We start from the raw sequence: 22,915 nt of genomic DNA on the forward strand, positions 1-22,915 counted from the left end.
TTTATGTTCGCCGCGACCAACACTTACCATGCACTGACCACAAAACATGGAGAAGCCGGGGCTTGAACCCGAGACCGTTCACACGCTAAGCGAACGATCTGCCAACTGAGCTACAGCTACACACACGACCAAGCCTGGCTGTTCTCCATTCTTTGCGACTCTGATGTGCACGGACACGATGGTTGGTTGGTTTGTAGCGGCGAAGGTACCAGAATACAAAGGCGCGGACACGTTCATATACACAAGAGTTCCAAGTAGTTCCGATGCTCTGGTATTACGAATGCAAATTCCGTCTGTTTTGAACGTCTTAAATTGAAAGGGCGGTCACAAATTGGTCCATTTCACTCCTTGTCCACAATCACACAGCACCTGAGGTAACAAGCACATCTCGAGCCCCATTGTGCTCTCCATTGTTCATGCCAACTCAGTGCCTCGCTCTTTGCTACTGTGTAAAACTCTTGTCGTCCAACTGCAAAACACTGGGACACAGCAAGTTTCCGCGTCCCCATTGCACTGATCGTACTACGAAACGCTCCCCAAACTTGGCAATCACCCATGCAGATGACTTTTCCGACTTTACACGACGCTCACGCAACGCTCACGCTAGTGACAGCCTTATTTATAGTTCGACGTCGCGCCAAAGCGAATGAGCACATTTCGCCTACTGCTTAGGCCGCTCTTCTAGTGTGGCTGCTCTGTGTCTGCAGGCAGCGAGGGGCTGCAAGCTTCCTGTGTTCGCACCTATATCACCTGTGCTTCCTTGTCAGAGACAGACTATCGCAAAACATACAACTCACTCCATGAATTGATTGCTACGGCATCTGTTATCAGCAGTCACAACCAGCAACACCAGTAGCAGCCGACTGCACGCAAAGAATGGCAACGTGCAGTGGGATTTACGTGAAATCGGCGCAATTGTGGATGCTAATCGTTCGCTTGTATCTGCCTACACACCTCTGCCGGTTGGGAATTATTCCACTTGCATGGCAAGGTGCGCATGTAGGTGTGTTAAAAATTCTGGAGGCGCTGGGTATCGATCCCAGTACCTCTCGCACACTAAGCGAGCGCTCTACCATCTGAGCTACGCCCACCCACCCCGATAACTAGTAGTGCTACATACAGTCATATCAACGTCACAGACCCTTGCACTCCCATTATTCCGCAGACAAACACTACTCTCTATGTATCAGTGAGGGTGTCTTTCAGGTTTCGTGCATTCTGTATCGAATCGTAGTTGGCCACAATGAAAGTGGCACGCATAACGTCGAAAATAGAGTTCAGACACCGCTCTGAGTAAGACGAACGTGTTGTCCACCTCTAGACTTCATTGACGTTAAGCCGTGATACCTAAGACAGATCTGCACTCGATAACACCACGATAACAGCGGGTCCCCACACTTACATCTTGCTCTCCTTATGACAGTATACATCATATCAGTCTGTGACGCTGGTTTTGCAACTTCTTGCGTGCGTTTATGTTCGCCGCGACCAACACTTACCATGCACTGACCACAAAACATGGAGAAGCCGGGGCTTGAACCCGAGACCGTTCACACGCTAAGCGAACGATCTGCCAACTGAGCTACAGCTACACACACGACCAAGCCTGGCTGTTCTCCATTCTTTGCGACTCTGATGTGCACGGACACGATGGTTGGTTGGTTTGTAGCGGCGAAGGTACCAGAATACAAAGGCGCGGACACGTTCATATACACAAGAGTTCCAAGTAGTTCCGATGCTCTGGTATTACGAATGCAAATTCCGTCTGTTTTGAACGTCTTAAATTGAAAGGGCGGTCACAAATTGGTCCATTTCACTCCTTGTCCACAATCACACAGCACCTGAGGTAACAAGCACATCTCGAGCCCCATTGTGCTCTCCATTGTTCATGCCAACTCAGTGCCTCGCTCTTTGCTACTGTGTAAAACTCTTGTCGTCCAACTGCAAACACTGGGACACAGCAAGTTTCCGCGTCCCCATTGCACTGATCGTACTACGAAACGCTCCCCAAACTTGGCAATCACCCATGCAGATGACTTTTCCGACTTTACACGACGCTCACGCAACGCTCACGCTAGTGACAGCCTTATTTATAGTTCGACGTCGCGCCAAAGCGAATGAGCACATTTCGCCTACTGCTTAGGCCGCTCTTCTAGTGTGGCTGCTCTGTGTCTGCAGGCAGCGAGGGGCTGCAAGCTTCCTGTGTTCGCACCTATATCACCTGTGCTTCCTTGTCAGAGACAGACTATCGCAAAACATACAACTCACTCCATGAATTGATTGCTACGGCATCTGTTATCAGCAGTCACAACCAGCAACACCAGTAGCAGCCGACTGCACGCAAAGAATGGCAACGTGCAGTGGGATTTACGTGAAATCGGCGCAATTGTGGATGCTAATCGTTCGCTTGTATCTGCCTACACACCTCTGCCGGTTGGGAATTATTCCACTTGCATGGCAAGGTGCGCATGTAGGTGTGTTAAAAATTCTGGAGGCGCTGGGTATCGATCCCAGTACCTCTCGCACACTAAGCGAGCGCTCTACCATCTGAGCTACGCCCACCCACCCCGATAACTAGTAGTGCTACATACAGTCATATCAACGTCACAGACCCTTGCACTCCCATTATTCCGCAGACAAACACTACTCTCTATGTATCAGTGAGGGTGTCTTTCAGGTTTCGTGCATTCTGTATCGAATCGTAGTTGGCCACAATGAAAGTGGCACGCATAACGTCGAAAATAGAGTTCAGACACCGCTCTGAGTAAGACGAACGTGTTGTCCACCTCTAGACTTCATTGACGTTAAGCCGTGATACCTAAGACAGATCTGCACTCGATAACACCACGATAACAGCGGGTCCCCACACTTACATCTTGCTCTCCTTATGACAGTATACATCATATCAGTCTGTGACGCTGGTTTTGCAACTTCTTGCGTGCGTTTATGTTCGCCGCGACCAACACTTACCATGCACTGACCACAAAACATGGAGAAGCCGGGGCTTGAACCCGAGACCGTTCACACGCTAAGCGAACGATCTGCCAACTGAGCTACAGCTACACACACGACCAAGCCTGGCTGTTCTCCATTCTTTGCGACTCTGATGTGCACGGACACGATGGTTGGTTGGTTTGTAGCGGCGAAGGTACCAGAATACAAAGGCGCGGACACGTTCATATACACAAGAGTTCCAAGTAGTTCCGATGCTCTGGTATTACGAATGCAAATTCCGTCTGTTTTGAACGTCTTAAATTGAAAGGGCGGTCACAAATTGGTCCATTTCACTCCTTGTCCACAATCACACAGCACCTGAGGTAACAAGCACATCTCGAGCCCCATTGTGCTCTCCATTGTTCATGCCAACTCAGTGCCTCGCTCTTTGCTACTGTGTAAAACTCTTGTCGTCCAACTGCAAAACACTGGGACACAGCAAGTTTCCGCGTCCCCATTGCACTGATCGTACTACGAAACGCTCCCCAAACTTGGCAATCACCCATGCAGATGACTTTTCCGACTTTACACGACGCTCACGCAACGCTCACGCTAGTGACAGCCTTATTTATAGTTCGACGTCGCGCCAAAGCGAATGAGCACATTTCGCCTACTGCTTAGGCCGCTCTTCTAGTGTGGCTGCTCTGTGTCTGCAGGCAGCGAGGGGCTGCAAGCTTCCTGTGTTCGCACCTATATCACCTGTGCTTCCTTGTCAGAGACAGACTATCGCAAAACATACAACTCACTCCATGAATTGATTGCTACGGCATCTGTTATCAGCAGTCACAACCAGCAACACCAGTAGCAGCCGACTGCACGCAAAGAATGGCAACGTGCAGTGGGATTTACGTGAAATCGGCGCAATTGTGGATGCTAATCGTTCGCTTGTATCTGCCTACACACCTCTGCCGGTTGGGAATTATTCCACTTGCATGGCAAGGTGCGCATGTAGGTGTGTTAAAAATTCTGGAGGCGCTGGGTATCGATCCCAGTACCTCTCGCACACTAAGCGAGCGCTCTACCATCTGAGCTACGCCCACCCACCCCGATAACTAGTAGTGCTACATACAGTCATATCAACGTCACAGACCCTTGCACTCCCATTATTCCGCAGACAAACACTACTCTCTATGTATCAGTGAGGGTGTCTTTCAGGTTTCGTGCATTCTGTATCGAATCGTAGTTGGCCACAATGAAAGTGGCACGCATAACGTCGAAAATAGAGTTCAGACACCGCTCTGAGTAAGACGAACGTGTTGTCCACCTCTAGACTTCATTGACGTTAAGCCGTGATACCTAAGACAGATCTGCACTCGATAACACCACGATAACAGCGGGTCCCCACACTTACATCTTGCTCTCCTTATGACAGTATACATCATATCAGTCTGTGACGCTGGTTTTGCAACTTCTTGCGTGCGTTTATGTTCGCCGCGACCAACACTTACCATGCACTGACCACAAAACATGGAGAAGCCGGGGCTTGAACCCGAGACCGTTCACACGCTAAGCGAACGATCTGCCAACTGAGCTACAGCTACACACACGACCAAGCCTGGCTGTTCTCCATTCTTTGCGACTCTGATGTGCACGGACACGATGGTTGGTTGGTTTGTAGCGGCGAAGGTACCAGAATACAAAGGCGCGGACACGTTCATATACACAAGAGTTCCAAGTAGTTCCGATGCTCTGGTATTACGAATGCAAATTCCGTCTGTTTTGAACGTCTTAAATTGAAAGGGCGGTCACAAATTGGTCCATTTCACTCCTTGTCCACAATCACACAGCACCTGAGGTAACAAGCACATCTCGAGCCCCATTGTGCTCTCCATTGTTCATGCCAACTCAGTGCCTCGCTCTTTGCTACTGTGTAAAACTCTTGTCGTCCAACTGCAAAACACTGGGACACAGCAAGTTTCCGCGTCCCCATTGCACTGATCGTACTACGAAACGCTCCCCAAACTTGGCAATCACCCATGCAGATGACTTTTCCGACTTTACACGACGCTCACGCAACGCTCACGCTAGTGACAGCCTTATTTATAGTTCGACGTCGCGCCAAAGCGAATGAGCACATTTCGCCTACTGCTTAGGCCGCTCTTCTAGTGTGGCTGCTCTGTGTCTGCAGGCAGCGAGGGGCTGCAAGCTTCCTGTGTTCGCACCTATATCACCTGTGCTTCCTTGTCAGAGACAGACTATCGCAAAACATACAACTCACTCCATGAATTGATTGCTACGGCATCTGTTATCAGCAGTCACAACCAGCAACACCAGTAGCAGCCGACTGCACGCAAAGAATGGCAACGTGCAGTGGGATTTACGTGAAATCGGCGCAATTGTGGATGCTAATCGTTCGCTTGTATCTGCCTACACACCTCTGCCGGTTGGGAATTATTCCACTTGCATGGCAAGGTGCGCATGTAGGTGTGTTAAAAATTCTGGAGGCGCTGGGTATCGATCCCAGTACCTCTCGCACACTAAGCGAGCGCTCTACCATCTGAGCTACGCCCACCCACCCCGATAACTAGTAGTGCTACATACAGTCATATCAACGTCACAGACCCTTGCACTCCCATTATTCCGCAGACAAACACTACTCTCTATGTATCAGTGAGGGTGTCTTTCAGGTTTCGTGCATTCTGTATCGAATCGTAGTTGGCCACAATGAAAGTGGCACGCATAACGTCGAAAATAGAGTTCAGACACCGCTCTGAGTAAGACGAACGTGTTGTCCACCTCTAGACTTCATTGACGTTAAGCCGTGATACCTAAGACAGATCTGCACTCGATAACACCACGATAACAGCCGGTCCCCACACTTACATCTTGCTCTCCTTATGACAGTATACATCATATCAGTCTGTGACGCTGGTTTTGCAACTTCTTGCGTGCGTTTATGTTCGCCGCGACCAACACTTACCATGAACTGACCACAAAACATGGAGAAGCCGGGGCTTGAACCCGAGACCGTTCACACGCTAAGCGAACGATCTGCCAACTGAGCTACAGCTACACACACGACCAAGCCTGGCTGTTCTCCATTCTTTGCGAATCTGATGTGCACGGACACGATGGTTGGTTGGTTTGTAGCGGCGAAGGTACCAGAATACAAAGGCGCGGACACGTTCATATACACAAGAGTTCCAAGTAGTTCCGATGCTCTGGTATTACGAATGCAAATTCCGTCTGTTTTGAACGTCTTAAATTGAAAGGGCGGTCACAAATTGGTCCATTTCACTCCTTGTCCACAATCACACAGCACCTGAGGTAACAAGCACACTCGAGCCCCATTGTGCTCTCCATTGTTCATGCCAACTCAGTGCCTCGCTCTTTGCTACTGTGTAAAACTCTTGTCGTCCAACTGCAAAACACTGGGACACAGCAAGTTTCCGCGTCCCCATTGCACTGATCGTACTACGAAACGCTCCCCAAACTTGGCAATCACCCATGCAGATGACTTTTCCGACTTTACACGACGCTCACGCAACGCTCACGCTAGTGACAGCCTTATTTATAGTTCGACGTCGCGCCAAAGCGAATGAGCACATTTCGCCTACTGCTTAGGCCGCTCTTCTAGTGTGGCTGCTCTGTGTCTGCAGGCAGCGAGGGGCTGCAAGCTTCCTGTGTTCGCACCTATATCACCTGTGCTTCCTTGTCAGAGACAGACTATCGCAAAACATACAACTCACTCCATGAATTGATTGCTACGGCATCTGTTATCAGCAGTCACAACCAGCAACACCAGTAGCAGCCGACTGCACGCAAAGAATGGCAACGTGCAGTGGGATTTACGTGAAATCGGCGCAATTGTGGATGCTAATCGTTCGCTTGTATCTGCCTACACACCTCTGCCGGTTGGGAATTATTCCACTTGCATGGCAAGGTGCGCATGTAGGTGTGTTAAAAATTCTGGAGGCGCTGGGTATCGATCCCAGTACCTCTCGCACACTAAGCGAGCGCTCTACCATCTGAGCTACGCCCACCCACCCCGATAACTAGTAGTGCTACATACAGTCATATCAACGTCACAGACCCTTGCACTCCCATTATTCCGCAGACAAACACTACTCTCTATGTATCAGTGAGGGTGTCTTTCAGATTTCGTGCATTCTGTATCGAATCGTAGTTGGCCACAATGAAAGTGGCACGCATAACGTCGAAAATAGAGTTCAGACACCGCTCTGAGTAAGACGAACGTGTTGTCCACCTCTAGACTTCATTGACGTTAAGCCGTGATACCTAAGACAGATCTGCACTCGATAACACCACGATAACAGCCGGTCCCCACACTTACATCTTGCTCTCCTTATGACAGTATACATCATATCAGTCTGTGACGCTGGTTTTGCAACTTCTTGCGTGCGTTTATGTTCGCCGCGACCAACACTTACCATGCACTGACCACAAAACATGGAGAAGCCGGGGCTTGAACCCGAGACCGTTCACACGCTAAGCGAACGATCTGCCAACTGAGCTACAGCTACACACACGACCAAGCCTGGCTGTTCTCCATTCTTTGCGAATCTGATGTGCACGGACACGATGGTTGGTTGGTTTGTAGCGGCGAAGGTACCAGAATACAAAGGCGCGGACACGTTCATATACACAAGAGTTCCAAGTAGTTCCGATGCTCTGGTATTACGAATGCAAATTCCGTCTGTTTTGAACGTCTTAAATTGAAAGGGCGGTCACAAATTGGTCCATTTCACTCCTTGTCCACAATCACACAGCACCTGAGGTAACAAGCACACTCGAGCCCCATTGTGCTCTCCATTGTTCATGCCAACTCAGTGCCTCGCTCTTTGCTACTGTGTAAAACTCTTGTCGTCCAACTGCAAAACACTGGGACACAGCAAGTTTCCGCGTCCCCATTGCACTGATCGTACTACGAAACGCTCCCCAAACTTGGCAATCACCCATGCAGATGACTTTTCCGACTTTACACGACGCTCACGCTAGTGACAGCCTTATTTATAGTTCGACGTCGCGCCAAAGCGAATGAGCACATTTCGCCTACTGCTTAGGCCGCTCTTCTTGTGTGGCTGCTCTGTGTCTGCAGGCAGCGAGGGGCTGCAAGCTTCCTGTGTTCGCACCTATATCACCTGTGCTTCCTTGTCAGAGACAGACTATCGCAAAACATACAACTCACTCCATGAATTGATTGCTACGGCATCTGTTATCAGCAGTCACAACCAGCAACACCAGTAGCAGCCGACTGCACGCAAAGAATGGCAACGTGCAGTGGGATTTACGTGAAATCGGCGCAATTGTGGATGCTAATCGTTCGCTTGTATCTGCCTACACACCTCTGCCGGTTGGGAATTATTCCACTTGCATGGCAAGGTGCGCATGTAGGTGTGTTAAAAATTCTGGAGGCGCTGGGTATCGATCCCAGTACCTCTCGCACACTAAGCGAGCGCTCTACCATCTGAGCTACGCCCACCCACCCCGATAACTAGTAGTGCTACATACAGTCATATCAACGTCACAGACCCTTGCACTCCCATTATTCCGCAGACAAACACTACTCTCTATGTATCAGTGAGGGTGTCTTTCAGATTTCGTGCATTCTGTATCGAATCGTAGTTGGCCACAATGAAAGTGGCACGCATAACGTCGAAAATAGAGTTCAGACACCGCTCTGAGTAAGACGAACGTGTTGTCCACCTCTAGACTTCATTGACGTTAAGCCGTGATACCTAAGACAGATCTGCACTCGATAACACCACGATAACAGCCGGTCCCCACACTTACATCTTGCTCTCCTTATGACAGTATACATCATATCAGTCTGTGACGCTGGTTTTGCAACTTCTTGCGTGCGTTTATGTTCGCCGCGACCAACACTTACCATGCACTGACCACAAAACATGGAGAAGCCGGGGCTTGAACCCGAGACCGTTCACACGCTAAGCGAACGATCTGCCAACTGAGCTACAGCTACACACACGACCAAGCCTGGCTGTTCTCCATTCTTTGCGAATCTGATGTGCACGGACACGATGGTTGGTTGGTTTGTAGCGGCGAAGGTACCAGAATACAAAGGCGCGGACACGTTCATATACACAAGAGTTCCAAGTAGTTCCGATGCTCTGGTATTACGAATGCAAATTCCGTCTGTTTTGAACGTCTTAAATTGAAAGGGCGGTCACAAATTGGTCCATTTCACTCCTTGTCCACAATCACACAGCACCTGAGGTAACAAGCACACTCGAGCCCCATTGTGCTCTCCATTGTTCATGCCAACTCAGTGCCTCGCTCTTTGCTACTGTGTAAAACTCTTGTCGTCCAACTGCAAAACACTGGGACACAGCAAGTTTCCGCGTCCCCATTGCACTGATCGTACTACGAAACGCTCCCCAAACTTGGCAATCACCCATGCAGATGACTTTTCCGACTTTACACGACGCTCACGCTAGTGACAGCCTTATTTATAGTTCGACGTCGCGCCAAAGCGAATGAGCACATTTCGCCTACTGCTTAGGCCGCTCTTCTTGTGTGGCTGCTCTGTGTCTGCAGGCAGCGAGGGGCTGCAAGCTTCCTGTGTTCGCACCTATATCACCTGTGCTTCCTTGTCAGAGACAGACTATCGCAAAACATACAACTCACTCCATGAATTGATTGCTACGGCATCTGTTATCAGCAGTCACAACCAGCAACACCAGTAGCAGCCGACTGCACGCAAAGAATGGCAACGTGCAGTGGGATTTACGTGAAATCGGCGCAATTGTGGATGCTAATCGTTCGCTTGTATCTGCCTACACACCTCTGCCGGTTGGGAATTATTCCACTTGCATGGCAAGGTGCGCATGTAGGTGTGTTAAAAATTCTGGAGGCGCTGGGTATCGATCCCAGTACCTCTCGCACACTAAGCGAGCGCTCTACCATCTGAGCTACGCCCACCCACCCCGATAACTAGTAGTGCTACATACAGTCATATCAACGTCACAGACCCTTGCACTCCCATTATTCCGCAGACAAACACTACTCTCTATGTATCAGTGAGGGTGTCTTTCAGGTTTCGTGCATTCTGTATCGAATCGTAGTTGGCCACAATGAAAGTGGCACGCATAACGTCGAAAATAGAGTTCAGACACCGCTCTGAGTAAGACGAACGTGTTGTAAACCTCTAGACTTCATTGACGTTAAGCCGTGATACCTAAGACAGATCTGCACTCGATAACACCACGATAACAGCGGGTCCCCACACTTACATCTTGCTCTCCTTATGACAGTATACATCATATCAGTCTGTGACGCTGGTTTTGCAACTTCTTGCGTGCGTTTATGTTCGCCGCGACCAACACTTACCATGCACTGACCACAAAACATGGAGAAGCCGGGGCTTGAACCCGAGACCGTTCACACGCTAAGCGAACGATCTGCCAACTGAGCTACAGCTACACACACGACCAAGCCTGGCTGTTCTCCATTCTTTGCGACTCTGATGTGCACGGACACGATGGTTGGTTGGTTTGTAGCGGCGAAGGTACCAGAATACAAAGGCGCGGACACGTTCATATACACAAGAGTTCCAAGTAGTTCCGATGCTCTGGTATTACGAATGCAAATTCCGTCTGTTTTGAACGTCTTAAATTGAAAGGGCGGTCACAAATTGGTCCATTTCACTCCTTGTCCACAATCACACAGCACCTGAGGTAACAAGCACATCTCGAGCCCCATTGTGCTCTCCATTGTTCATGCCAACTCAGTGCCTCGCTCTTTGCTACTGTGTAAAACTCTTGTCGTCCAACTGCAAAACACTGGGACACAGCAAGTTTCCGCGTCCCCATTGCACTGATCGTACTACGAAACGCTCCCCAAACTTGGCAATCACCCATGCAGATGACTTTTCCGACTTTACACGACGCTCACGCTAGTGACAGCCTTATTTATAGTTCGACGTCGCGCCAAAGCGAATGAGCACATTTCGCCTACTGCTTAGGCCGCTCTTCTTGTGTGGCTGCTCTGTGTCTGCAGGCAGCGAGGGGCTGCAAGCTTCCTGTGTTCGCACCTATATCACCTGTGCTTCCTTGTCAGAGACAGACTATCGCAAAACATACAACTCACTCCATGAATTGATTGCTACGGCATCTGTTATCAGCAGTCACAACCAGCAACACCAGTAGCAGCCGACTGCACGCAAAGAATGGCAACGTGCAGTGGGATTTACGTGAAATCGGCGCAATTGTGGATGCTAATCGTTCGCTTGTATCTGCCTACACACCTCTGCCGGTTGGGAATTATTCCACTTGCATGGCAAGGTGCGCATGTAGGTGTGTTAAAAATTCTGGAGGCGCTGGGTATCGATCCCAGTACCTCTCGCACACTAAGCGAGCACTCTACCATCTGAGCTACGCCCACCCACCCCTATAACTAGTAGTGCTACATACAGTCATATCAACGTCACAGACCCTTGCACTCCCATTATTCCGCAGACAAACACTACTCTCTATGTATCAGTGAGGGTGTCTTTCAGGTTTCGTGCATTCTGTATCGAATCGTAGTTGGCCACAATGAAAGTGGCACGCATAACGTCGAAAATAGAGTTCAGACACCGCTCTGAGTAAGACGAACGTGTTGTCCACCTCTAGACTTCATTGACGTTAAGCCGTGATACCTAAGACAGATCTGCACTCGATAACACCACGATAACAGCCTTCCTCCACACTTACATCTTGCTCTCCTTATGACAGTATACATCATATCAGTCTGTGACGCTGGTTATGCAACTTCTTGCGTGCGTTTATGTTCGCCGCGACCAACACTTACCATGCACTGACCACAAAACATGGAGAAGCCGGGGCTTGAACCCGAGACCGTTCACACGCTAAGCGAACGATCTGCCAACTGAGCTACAGCTACACACACGACCAAGCCTGGCTGTTCTCCATTCTTTGCGACTCTGATGTGCACGGACACGATGGTTGGTTGGTTTGTAGCGGCGAAGGTACCAGAATACAAAGGCGCCGACACGTTCATATACACAAGAGTTCCAAGTACTTCCGATGCTCTGGTATTACGAATGCAAATTCCGTCTGTTTTGAACGTCTTAAATTGAAAGGGCGGTCACAAATTGGTCCATTTCACTCCTTGTCCACAATCACACAGCACCTGAGGTAACAAGCACATCTCGAGCCCCATTGTGCTCTCCATTGTTCATGCCAACTCAGTGCCTCGCTCTTTGCTACTGTGTAAAACTCTTGTCGTCCAACTGCAAAACACTGGGACACAGCAAGTTTCCGCGTCCCCATTGCACTGATCGTACTACGAAACGCTCCCCAAACTTGGCAATCACCCATGCAGATGACTTTTCCGACTTTACACGACGCTCACGCAACGCTCACGCTAGTGACAGCCTTATTTATAGTTCGACGTCGCGCCAAAGCGAATGAGCACATTTCGCCTACTGCTTAGGCCGCTCTTCTAGTGTGGCTGCTCTGTGTCTGCAGGCAGCGAGGGGCTGCAAGCTTCCTGTGTTCGCACCTATATCACCTGTGCTTCCTTGTCAGAGACAGACTATCGCAAAACATACAACTCACTCCATGAATTGATTGCTACGGCATCTGTTATCAGCAGTCACAACCAGCAACACCAGTAGCAGCCGACAGCACGCAAAGAATGGCAACGTGCAGTGGGATTTACGTGAAATCGGCGCAATTGTGGATGCTAATCGTTCGCTTGTATCTGCCTACACACCTCTGCCGGTTGGGAATTATTCCACTTGCATGGCAAGGTGCGCATGTAGGTGTGTTAAAAATTCTGGAGGCGCTGGGTATCGATCCCAGTACCTCTCGCACACTAAGCGAGCGCTCTACCATCTGAGCTACGCCCACCCACCCCGATAACTAGTAGTGCTACATACAGTCATATCAACGTCACAGACCCTTGCACTCCCATTATTCCGCAGACAAACACTACTCTCTATGTATCAGTGAGGGTGTCTTTCAGGTTTCGTGCATTCTGTATCGAATCGTAGTTGGCCACAATGAAAGTGGCACGCATAACGTCGAAAATAGAGTTCAGACACCGCTCTGAGTAAGACGAACGTGTTGTCCACCTCTAGACTTCATTGACGTTAAGCCGTGATACCTAAGACAGATCTGCACTCGATAACACCACGATAACAGCGGGTCCCCACACTTACATCTTGCTCTCCTTATGACAGTATACATCATATCAGTCTGTGACGCTGGTTTTGCAACTTCTTGCGTGCGTTTATGTTCGCCGCGACCAACACTTACCATGCACTGACCACAAAACATGGAGAAGCCGGGGCTTGAACCCGAGACCGTTCACACGCTAAGCGAACGATCTGCCAACTGAGCTACAGCTACACACACGACCAAGCCTGGCTGTTCTCCATTCTTTGCGACTCTGATGTGCACGGACACGATGGTTGGTTGGTTTGTAGCGGCGAAGGTACCAGAATACAAAGGCGCGGACACGTTCATATACACAAGAGTTCCAAGTATTTCCGATGCTCTGGTATTACGAATGCAAATTCCGTCTGTTTTGAACGTCTTAAATTGAAAGGGCGGTCACAAATTGGTCCATTTCACTCCTTGTCCACAATCACACAGCACCTGAGGTAACAAGCACATCTCGAGCCCCATTGTGCTCTCCATTGTTCATGCCAACTCAGTGCCTCGCTCTTTGCTACTGTGTAAAACTCTTGTCGTCCAACTGCAAAACACTGGGACACAGCAAGTTTCCGCGTCCCCATTGCACTGATCGTACTACGAAACGCTCCCCAAACTTGGCAATCACCCATGCAGATGACTTTTCCGACTTTACACGACGCTCACGCTAGTGACAGCCTTATTTATAGTTCGACGTCGCGCCAAAGCGAATGAGCACATTTCGCCTACTGCTTAGGCCGCTCTTCTAGTGTGGCTGCTCTGTGTCTGCAGGCAGCGAGGGGCTGCAAGCTTCCTGTGTTCGCACCTATATCACCTGTGCTTCCTTGTCAGAGACAGACTATCGCAAAACATACAACTCACTCCATGAATTGATTGCTACGGCATCTGTTATCAGCAGTCACAACCAGCAACACCAGTAGCAGCCGACAGCACGCAAAGAATGGCAACGTGCAGTGGGATTTACGTGAAATCGGCGCAATTGTGGATGCTAATCGTTCGCTTGTATCTGCCTACACACCTCTGCCGGTTGGGAATTATTCCACTTGCATGGCAAGGTGCGCATGTAGGTGTGTTAAAAATTCTGGAGGCGCTGGGTATCGATCCCAGTACCTCTCGCACACTAAGCGAGCGCTCTACCATCTGAGCTACGCCCACCCACCCCGATAACTAGTAGTGCTACATACAGTCATATCAACGTCACAGACCCTTGCACTCCCATTATTCCGCAGACAAACACTACTCTCTATGTATCAGTGAGGGTGTCTTTCAGGTTTCGTGCATTCTGTATCGAATCGTAGTTGGCCACAATGAAAGTGGCACGCATAACGTCGAAAATAGAGTTCAGACACCGCTCTGAGTAAGACGAACGTGTTGTCCACCTCTAGACTTCATTGACGTTAAGCCGTGATACCTAAGACAGATCTGCACTCGATAACACCACGATAACAGCCGGTCCCCACACTTACATCTTGCTCTCCTTATGACAGTATACATCATATCAGTCTGTGACGCTGGTTATGCAACTTCTTGCGTGCGTTTATGTTCGCCGCGACCAACACTTACCATGCACTGACCACAAAACATGGAGAAGCCGGGGCTTGAACCCGAGACCGTTCACACGCTAAGCGAACGATCTGCCAACTGAGCTACAGCTACACACACGACCAAGCCTGGCTGTTCTCCATTCTTTGCGACTCTGATGTGCACGGACACGATGGTTGGTTGGTTTGTAGCGGCGAAGGTACCAGAATACAAAGGCGCGGACACGTTCATATACACAAGAGTTCCAAGTAGTTCCGATGCTCTGGTATTACGAATGCAAATTCCGTCTGTTTTGAACGTCTTAAATTGAAAGGGCGGTCACAAATTGGTCCATTTCACTCCTTGTCCACAATCACACAGCACCTGAGGTAACAAGCACATCTCGAGCCCCATTGTGCTCTCCATTGTTCATGCCAACTCAGTGCCTCGCTCTTTGCTACTGTGTAAAACTCTTGTCGTCCAACTGCAAAACACTGGGACACAGCAAGTTTCCGCGTCCCCATTGCACTGATCGTACTACGAAACGCTCCCCAAACTTGGCAATCACCCATGCAGATGACTTTTCCGACTTTACACGACGCTCACGCAACGCTCACGCTAGTGACAGCCTTATTTATAGTTCGACGTCGCGCCAAAGCGAATGAGCACATTTCGCCTACTGCTTAGGCCGCTCTTCTAGTGTGGCTGCTCTGTGTCTGCAGGCAGCGAGGGGCTGCAAGCTTCCTGTGTTCGCACCTATATCACCTGTGCTTCCTTGTCAGAGACAGACTATCGCAAAACATACAACTCACTCCATGAATTGATTGCTACGGCATCTGTTATCAGCAGTCACAACCAGCAACACCAGTAGCAGCCGACAGCACGCAAAGAATGGCAACGTGCAGTGGGATTTACGTGAAATCGGCGCAATTGTGGATGCTAATCGTTCGCTTGTATCTGCCTACACACCTCTGCCGGTTGGGAATTATTCCACTTGCATGGCAAGGTGCGCATGTAGGTGTGTTAAAAATTCTGGAGGCGCTGGGTATCGATCCCAGTACCTCTCGCACACTAAGCGAGCGCTCTACCATCTGAGCTACGCCCACCCACCCCGATAACTAGTAGTGCTACATACAGTCATATCAACGTCACAGACCCTTGCACTCCCATTATTCCGCAGACAAACACTACTCTCTATGTATCAGTGAGGGTGTCTTTCAGGTTTCGTGCATTCTGTATCGAATCGTAGTTGGCCACAATGAAAGTGGCACGCATAACGTCGAAAATAGAGTTCAGACACCGCTCTGAGTAAGACGAACGTGTTGTCCACCTCTAGACTTCATTGACGTTAAGCCGTGATACCTAAGACAGATCTGCACTCGATAACACCACGATAACAGCGGGTCCCCACACTTACATCTTGCTCTCCTTATGACAGTATACATCATATCAGTCTGTGACGCTGGTTTTGCAACTTCTTGCGTGCGTTTATGTTCGCCGCGACCAACACTTACCATGCACTGACCACAAAACATGGAGAAGCCGGGGCTTGAACCCGAGACCGTTCACACGCTAAGCGAACGATCTGCCAACTGAGCTACAGCTACACACACGACCAAGCCTGGCTGTTCTCCATTCTTTGCGACTCTGATGTGCACGGACACGATGGTTGGTTGGTTTGTAGCGGCGAAGGTACCAGAATACAAAGGCGCGGACACGTTCATATACACAAGAGTTCCAAGTAGTTCCGATGCTCTGGTATTACGAATGCAAATTCCGTCTGTTTTGAACGTCTTAAATTGAAAGGGCGGTCACAAATTGGTCCATTTCACTCCTTGTCCACAATCACACAGCACCTGAGGTAACAAGCACATCTCGAGCCCCATTGTGCTCTCCATTGTTCATGCCAACTCAGTGCCTCGCTCTTTGCTACTGTGTAAAACTCTTGTCGTCCAACTGCAAAACACTGGGACACAGCAAGTTTCCGCGTCCCCATTGCACTGATCGTACTACGAGACGCTCCCCAAACTTGGCAATCACCCATGCAGATGACTTTTCCGACTTTACACGACGCTCACGCAACGCTCACGCTAGTGACAGCCTTATTTATAGTTCGACGTCGCGCCAAAGCGAATGAGCACATTTCGCCTACTGCTTAGGCCGCTCTTCTAGTGTGGCTGCTCTGTGTCTGCAGGCAGCGAGGGGCTGCAAGCTTCCTGTGTTCGCACCTATATCACCTGTGCTTCCTTGTCAGAGACAGACTATCGCAAAACATACAACTCACTCCATGAATTGATTGCTACGGCATCTGTTATCAGCAGTCACAACCAGCAACACCAGTAGCAGCCGACAGCACGCAAAGAATGGCAACGTGCAGTGGGATTTACGTGAAATCGGCGCAATTGTGGATGCTAATCGTTCGCTTGTATCTGCCTACACACCTCTGCCGGTTGGGAATTATTCCACTTGCATGGCAAGGTGCGCATGTAGGTGTGTTAAAAATTCTGGAGGCGCTGGGTATCGATCCCAGTACCTCTCGCACACTAAGCGAGCGCTCTACCATCTGAGCTACGCCCACCCACCCCGATAACTAGTAGTGCTACATACAGTCATATCAACGTCACAGACCCTTGCACTCCCATTATTCCGCAGACAAACACTACTCTCTATGTATCAGTGAGGGTGTCTTTCAGGTTTCGTGCATTCTGTATCGAATCGTAGTTGGCCACAATGAAAGTGGCACGCATAACGTCGAAAATAGAGTTCAGACACCGCTCTGAGTAAGACGAACGTGTTGTCCACCTCTAGACTTCATTGACGTTAAGCCGTGATACCTAAGACAGATCTGCACTCGATAACACCACGATAACAGCGGGTCCCCACACTTACATCTTGCTCTCCTTATGACAGTATACATCATATCAGTCTGTGACGCTGGTTTTGCAACTTCTTGCGTGCGTTTATGTTCGCCGCGACCAACACTTACCATGCACTGACCACAAAACATGGAGAAGCCGGGGCTTGAACCCGAGACCGTTCACACGCTAAGCGAACGATCTGCCAACTGAGCTACAGCTACACACACGACCAAGCCTGGCTGTTCTCCATTCTTTGCGACTCTGATGTGCACGGACACGATGGTTGGTTGGTTTGTAGCGGCGAAGGTACCAGAATACAAAGGCGCGGACACGTTCATATACACAAGAGTTCCAAGTAGTTCCGATGCTCTGGTATTACGAATGCAAATTCCGTCTGTTTTGAACGTCTTAAATTGAAAGGGCGGTCACAAATTGGTCCATTTCACTCCTTGTCCACAATCACACAGCACCTGAGGTAACAAGCACATCTCGAGCCCCATTGTGCTCTCCATTGTTCATGCCAACTCAGTGCCTCGCTCTTTGCTACTGTGTAAAACTCTTGTCGTCCAACTGCAAAACACTGGGACACAGCAAGTTTCCGCGTCCCCATTGCACTGATCGTACTACGAAACGCTCCCCAAACTTGGCAATCACCCATGCAGATGACTTTTCCGACTTTACACGACGCTCACGCAACGCTCACGCTAGTGACAGCCTTATTTATAGTTCGACGTCGCGCCAAAGCGAATGAGCACATTTCGCCTACTGCTTAGGCCGCTCTTCTAGTGTGGCTGCTCTGTGTCTGCAGGCAGCGAGGGGCTGCAAGCTTCCTGTGTTCGCACCTATATCACCTGTGCTTCCTTGTCAGAGACAGACTATCGCAAAACATACAACTCATTCCATGAATTGATTGCTACGGCATCTGTTATCAGCAGTCACAACCAGCAACACCAGTAGCAGCCGACTGCACGCAAAGAATGGCAACGTGCAGTGGGATTTACGTGAAATCGGCGCAATTGTGGATGCTAATCGTTCGCTTGTATCTGCCTACACACCTCTGCCGGTTGGGAATTATTCCACTTGCATGGCAAGGTGCGCATGTAGGTGTGTTAAAAATTCTGGAGGCGCTGGGTATCGATCCCAGTACCTCTCGCACACTAAGCGAGCGCTCTACCATCTGAGCTACGTCCACCCCCCCGATAACTAGTAGTGCTACATACAATCATATCAACGTCACAGACCCTTGTACTCCCATTATTCCGCAGACAAACACTACTCTCTATGTATCAGTGAGGGTGTCTTTCAGATTTCGTGCATTCTGTATCGAATCGTAGTTGGCCACAATGAAAGTGGCACGCATAACGTCGAAAATAGAGTTCAGACACCGCTCTGAGTAAGACGAACGTGTTGTCCACCTCTAGACTTCAATGACGTTAAGCCGTGATACCTAAGACAGATCTGCACTCGATGACACCACGATAACAGCCGGTCCCCACACTTACATCTTGCTCTCCTTATGACAGTATACATCATATCAGTCTGTGACGCTGGTTTTGCAAGTTCTTGCGTGCGTTTATGTTCGCCCCGACCAACACTTACCATGCACTGCCCACAAAACATGGAGGAGCCGGGGCTTGAACCTGAGACCGTCCACACGCTAAGCGAACGATCTGCCAACTGAGCTACAGCTACACACACGACCAAGCCTGGCTGTTCTCCATTCTTTGCGACTCTGATGTGCTAGGACACGATGGTTGGTGGGTTTGTAGCGGCGAAGGTACCAGAATACAAAGGTGCGGACACGTTCATATACACAAGAGTTCCAAGTAGTTTCGATGCTCTGGTATTACGAATGCAAATTCCGTCTGTTTTGAACGTCTTAAATTGAAAGGGCGGTCACAAATTGGTCCATTTCACTCCTTGTCCACAATCACACAGCACCTGAGGTAACAAGCATATCTCGAGCCCCATTGTGCTCTCCATTGTTCATGCCAACTCAGTGCCTCGCTCTTTGCTACTGTGTAAAACTCTTGTCGTCCAACTGCAAAACACTGGGACACAACAAGTTTCCGCGTCCCCATTGCACTGATCGTACTACGAAACGCTCCCCAAACTTGGCAATCACCCATGCAGATGACTTTTCCGACTTTACACGACGCTCACGCTAGTGACAGCCCTATTTATAGTTCGACGTCGCGCCAAAGCGAATGAGCACATTTCGCCTACTGCTTAGGCCGCTCTTCTAGTGTGGCTGCTCTGTGTCTGCAGGCAGCGAGGGGCTGCAAGCTTCCTGTGTTCGCACCTATATCACCTGTGCTTCCTTGTCAGAGACAGACTATCGCAAAACATACAACTCATTCCATGAATTGATTGCTACGGCATCTGTTATCAGCAGTCACAACCAGCAACACCAGTAGCAGCCGACTGCACGCAAAGAATGGCAACGTGCAGTGGGATTTACGTGAAATCGGCGCAATTGTGGATGCTAATCGTTCCCTTGTATCTGCCTACACACCTCTGCCGGTTGGGAATTATTCCACTTGCATGGCAAGGTGCGCATGTAGGTGTGTTAAAAATTCTGGAGGCGCTGGGTATCGATCCCAGTACCTCTCGCACACTAAGCGAGCGCTCTACCATCTGAGCTACGCCCACCCACCCCGATAACTAGTAGTGCTACATACAGTCATATCAACGTCACAGACCCTTGCACTCCCATTATTCCGCAGACAAACACTACTCTCTATGTATCAGTGAGGGTGTCTTTCAGGTTTCGTGCATTCTGTATCGAATCGTAGTTGGCCACAATGAAAGTGGCACGCATAACGTCGAAAATAGAGTTCAGACACCGCTCTGAGTAAGACGAACGTGTTGTCCACCTCTAGACTTCATTGACGTTAAGCCGTGATACCTAAGACAGATCTGCACTCGATAACACCACGATAACAGCCGGTCCCCACACTTACATCTTGCTCTCCTTATGACAGTATACATCATATCAGTCTGTGACGCTGGTTATGCAACTTCTTGCGTGCGTTTATGTTCGCCGCGACCAACACTTACCATGCACTGACCACAAAACATGGAGAAGCCGGGGCTTGAACCCGAGACCGTTCACACGCTAAGCGAACGATCTGCCAACTGAGCTACAGCTACACACACGACCAAGCCTGGCTGTTCTCCATTCTTTGCGACTCTGATGTGCACGGACACGATGGTTGGTTGGTTTGTAGCGGCGAAGGTACCAGAATACAAAGGCGCGGACACGTTCATATACACAAGAGTTCCAAGTAGTTCCGATGCTCTGGTATTACGAATGCAAATTCCGTCTGTTTTGAACGTCTTAAATTGAAAGGGCGGTCACAAATTGGTCCATTTCACTCCTTGTCCACAATCACACAGCACCTGAGGTAACAAGCACATCTCGAGCCCCATTGTGCTCTCCATTGTTCATGCCAACTCAGTGCCTCGCTCTTTGCTACTGTGTAAAACTCTTGTCGTCCAACTGCAAAACACTGGGACACAGCAAGTTTCCGCGTCCCCATTGCACTGATCGTACTACGAAACGCTCCCCAAACTTGGCAATCACCCATGCAGATGACTTTTCCGACTTTACACGACGCTCACGCAACGCTCACGCTAGTGACAGCCTTATTTATAGTTCGACGTCGCGCCAAAGCGAATGAGCACATTTCGCCTACTGCTTAGGCCGCTCTTCTAGTGTGGCTGCGCTGTGTCTGCAGGCAGCGAGGGGCTGCAAGCTTCCTGTGTTCGCACCTATATCACCTGTGCTTCCTTGTCAGAGACAGACTATCGCAAAACATACAACTCACTCCATGAATTGATTGCTACGGCATCTGTTATCAGCAGTCACAACCAGCAACACCAGTAGCAGCCGACAGCACGCAAAGAATGGCAACGTGCAGTGGGATTTACGTGAAATCGGCGCAATTGTGGATGCTAATCGTTCGCTTGTATCTGCCTACACACCTCTGCCGGTTGGGAATTATTCCACTTGCATGGCAAGGTGCGCATGTAGGTGTGTTAAAAATTCTGGAGGCGCTGGGTATCGATCCCAGTACCTCTCGCACACTAAGCGAGCGCTCTACCATCTGAGCTACGCCCACCCACCCCGATAACTAGTAGTGCTACATACAGTCATATCAACGTCACAGACCCTTGCACTCCCATTATTCCGCAGACAAACACTACTCTCTATGTATCAGTGAGGGTGTCTTTCAGGTTTCGTGCATTCTGTATCGAATCGTAGTTGGCCACAATGAAAGTGGCACGCATAACGTCGAAAATAGAGTTCAGACACCGCTCTGAGTAAGACGAACGTGTTGTCCACCTCTAGACTTCATTGACGTTAAGCCGTGATACCTAAGACAGATCTGCACTCGATAACACCACGATAACAGCGGGTCCCCACACTTACATCTTGCTCTCCTTATGACAGTATACATCATATCAGTCTGTGACGCTGGTTTTGCAACTTCTTGCGTGCGTTTATGTTCGCCGCGACCAACACTTACCATGCACTGACCACAAAACATGGAGAAGCCGGGGCTTGAACCCGAGACCGTTCACACGCTAAGCGAACGATCTGCCAACTGAGCTACAGCTACACACACGACCAAGCCTGGCTGTTCTCCATTCTTTGCGACTCTGATGTGCACGGACACGATGGTTGGTTGGTTTGTAGCGGCGAAGGTACCAGAATACAAAGGCGCGGACACGTTCATATACACAAGAGTTCCAAGTAGTTCCGATGCTCTGGTATTACGAATGCAAATTCCGTCTGTTTTGAACGTCTTAAATTGAAAGGGCGGTCACAAATTGGTCCATTTCACTCCTTGTCCACAATCACACAGCACCTGAGGTAACAAGCACATCTCGAGCCCCATTGTGCTCTCCATTGTTCATGCCAACTCAGTGCCTCGCTCTTTGCTACTGTGTAAAACTCTTGTCGTCCAACTGCAAAACACTGGGACACAGCAAGTTTCCGCGTCCCCATTGCACTGATCGTACTACGAGACGCTCCCCAAACTTGGCAATCACCCATGCAGATGACTTTTCCGACTTTACACGACGCTCACGCAACGCTCACGCTAGTGACAGCCTTATTTATAGTTCGACGTCGCGCCAAAGCGAATGAGCACATTTCGCCTACTGCTTAGGCCGCTCTTCTAGTGTGGCTGCTCTGTGTCTGCAGGCAGCGAGGGGCTGCAAGCTTCCTGTGTTCGCACCTATATCACCTGTGCTTCCTTGTCAGAGACAGACTATCGCAAAACATACAACTCATTCCATGAATTGATTGCTACGGCATCTGTTATCAGCAGTCACAACCAGCAACACCAGTAGCAGCCGACTGCACGCAAAGAATGGCAACGTGCAGTGGGA

General features: G+C 49.5%; 13 non-coding genes across 13 annotated transcripts; all 13 read right to left on the reverse strand.

Annotated features, from left to right (window-relative positions):
* Positions 1–1,018: 1,018 nt before the first annotated feature.
* On the reverse strand, positions 1,019–1,092 carry Trnat-agu (transfer RNA threonine (anticodon AGU)). Its single transcript has one exon. It is a non-coding gene; the product is annotated as a tRNA-Thr (tRNA).
* A 1,397-nt stretch (positions 1,093–2,489) lies between these two features.
* On the reverse strand, positions 2,490–2,563 carry Trnat-agu (transfer RNA threonine (anticodon AGU)). Its single transcript has one exon. It is a non-coding gene; the product is annotated as a tRNA-Thr (tRNA).
* Positions 2,564–3,961: 1,398 nt separating this feature from the next.
* Positions 3,962–4,035, reverse strand: Trnat-agu (transfer RNA threonine (anticodon AGU)). The gene has a single exon. It is a non-coding gene; the product is annotated as a tRNA-Thr (tRNA).
* A 1,398-nt stretch (positions 4,036–5,433) lies between these two features.
* Positions 5,434–5,507, reverse strand: Trnat-agu (transfer RNA threonine (anticodon AGU)). The gene has a single exon. It is a non-coding gene; the product is annotated as a tRNA-Thr (tRNA).
* A 1,397-nt stretch (positions 5,508–6,904) lies between these two features.
* Trnat-agu (transfer RNA threonine (anticodon AGU)) lies at positions 6,905–6,978 on the reverse strand. Its single transcript has one exon. It is a non-coding gene; the product is annotated as a tRNA-Thr (tRNA).
* A 1,386-nt stretch (positions 6,979–8,364) lies between these two features.
* Trnat-agu (transfer RNA threonine (anticodon AGU)) lies at positions 8,365–8,438 on the reverse strand. The gene has a single exon. It is a non-coding gene; the product is annotated as a tRNA-Thr (tRNA).
* Positions 8,439–9,824: 1,386 nt separating this feature from the next.
* On the reverse strand, positions 9,825–9,898 carry Trnat-agu (transfer RNA threonine (anticodon AGU)). Its single transcript has one exon. It is a non-coding gene; the product is annotated as a tRNA-Thr (tRNA).
* Positions 9,899–12,757: 2,859 nt separating this feature from the next.
* Positions 12,758–12,831, reverse strand: Trnat-agu (transfer RNA threonine (anticodon AGU)). Its single transcript has one exon. It is a non-coding gene; the product is annotated as a tRNA-Thr (tRNA).
* Positions 12,832–14,218: 1,387 nt separating this feature from the next.
* Positions 14,219–14,292, reverse strand: Trnat-agu (transfer RNA threonine (anticodon AGU)). Its single transcript has one exon. It is a non-coding gene; the product is annotated as a tRNA-Thr (tRNA).
* A 1,398-nt stretch (positions 14,293–15,690) lies between these two features.
* On the reverse strand, positions 15,691–15,764 carry Trnat-agu (transfer RNA threonine (anticodon AGU)). The gene has a single exon. It is a non-coding gene; the product is annotated as a tRNA-Thr (tRNA).
* Positions 15,765–17,162: 1,398 nt separating this feature from the next.
* Trnat-agu (transfer RNA threonine (anticodon AGU)) lies at positions 17,163–17,236 on the reverse strand. The gene has a single exon. It is a non-coding gene; the product is annotated as a tRNA-Thr (tRNA).
* Positions 17,237–20,094: 2,858 nt separating this feature from the next.
* Trnat-agu (transfer RNA threonine (anticodon AGU)) lies at positions 20,095–20,168 on the reverse strand. The gene has a single exon. It is a non-coding gene; the product is annotated as a tRNA-Thr (tRNA).
* Positions 20,169–21,566: 1,398 nt separating this feature from the next.
* On the reverse strand, positions 21,567–21,640 carry Trnat-agu (transfer RNA threonine (anticodon AGU)). The gene has a single exon. It is a non-coding gene; the product is annotated as a tRNA-Thr (tRNA).
* Positions 21,641–22,915: the final 1,275 nt, after the last annotated feature.

Source organism: Schistocerca gregaria, unplaced genomic scaffold (assembly GCF_023897955.1).
Source record: "Schistocerca gregaria isolate iqSchGreg1 unplaced genomic scaffold, iqSchGreg1.2 ptg000180l, whole genome shotgun sequence".
NCBI lineage: Eukaryota > Metazoa > Arthropoda > Insecta > Orthoptera > Acrididae > Schistocerca > Schistocerca gregaria.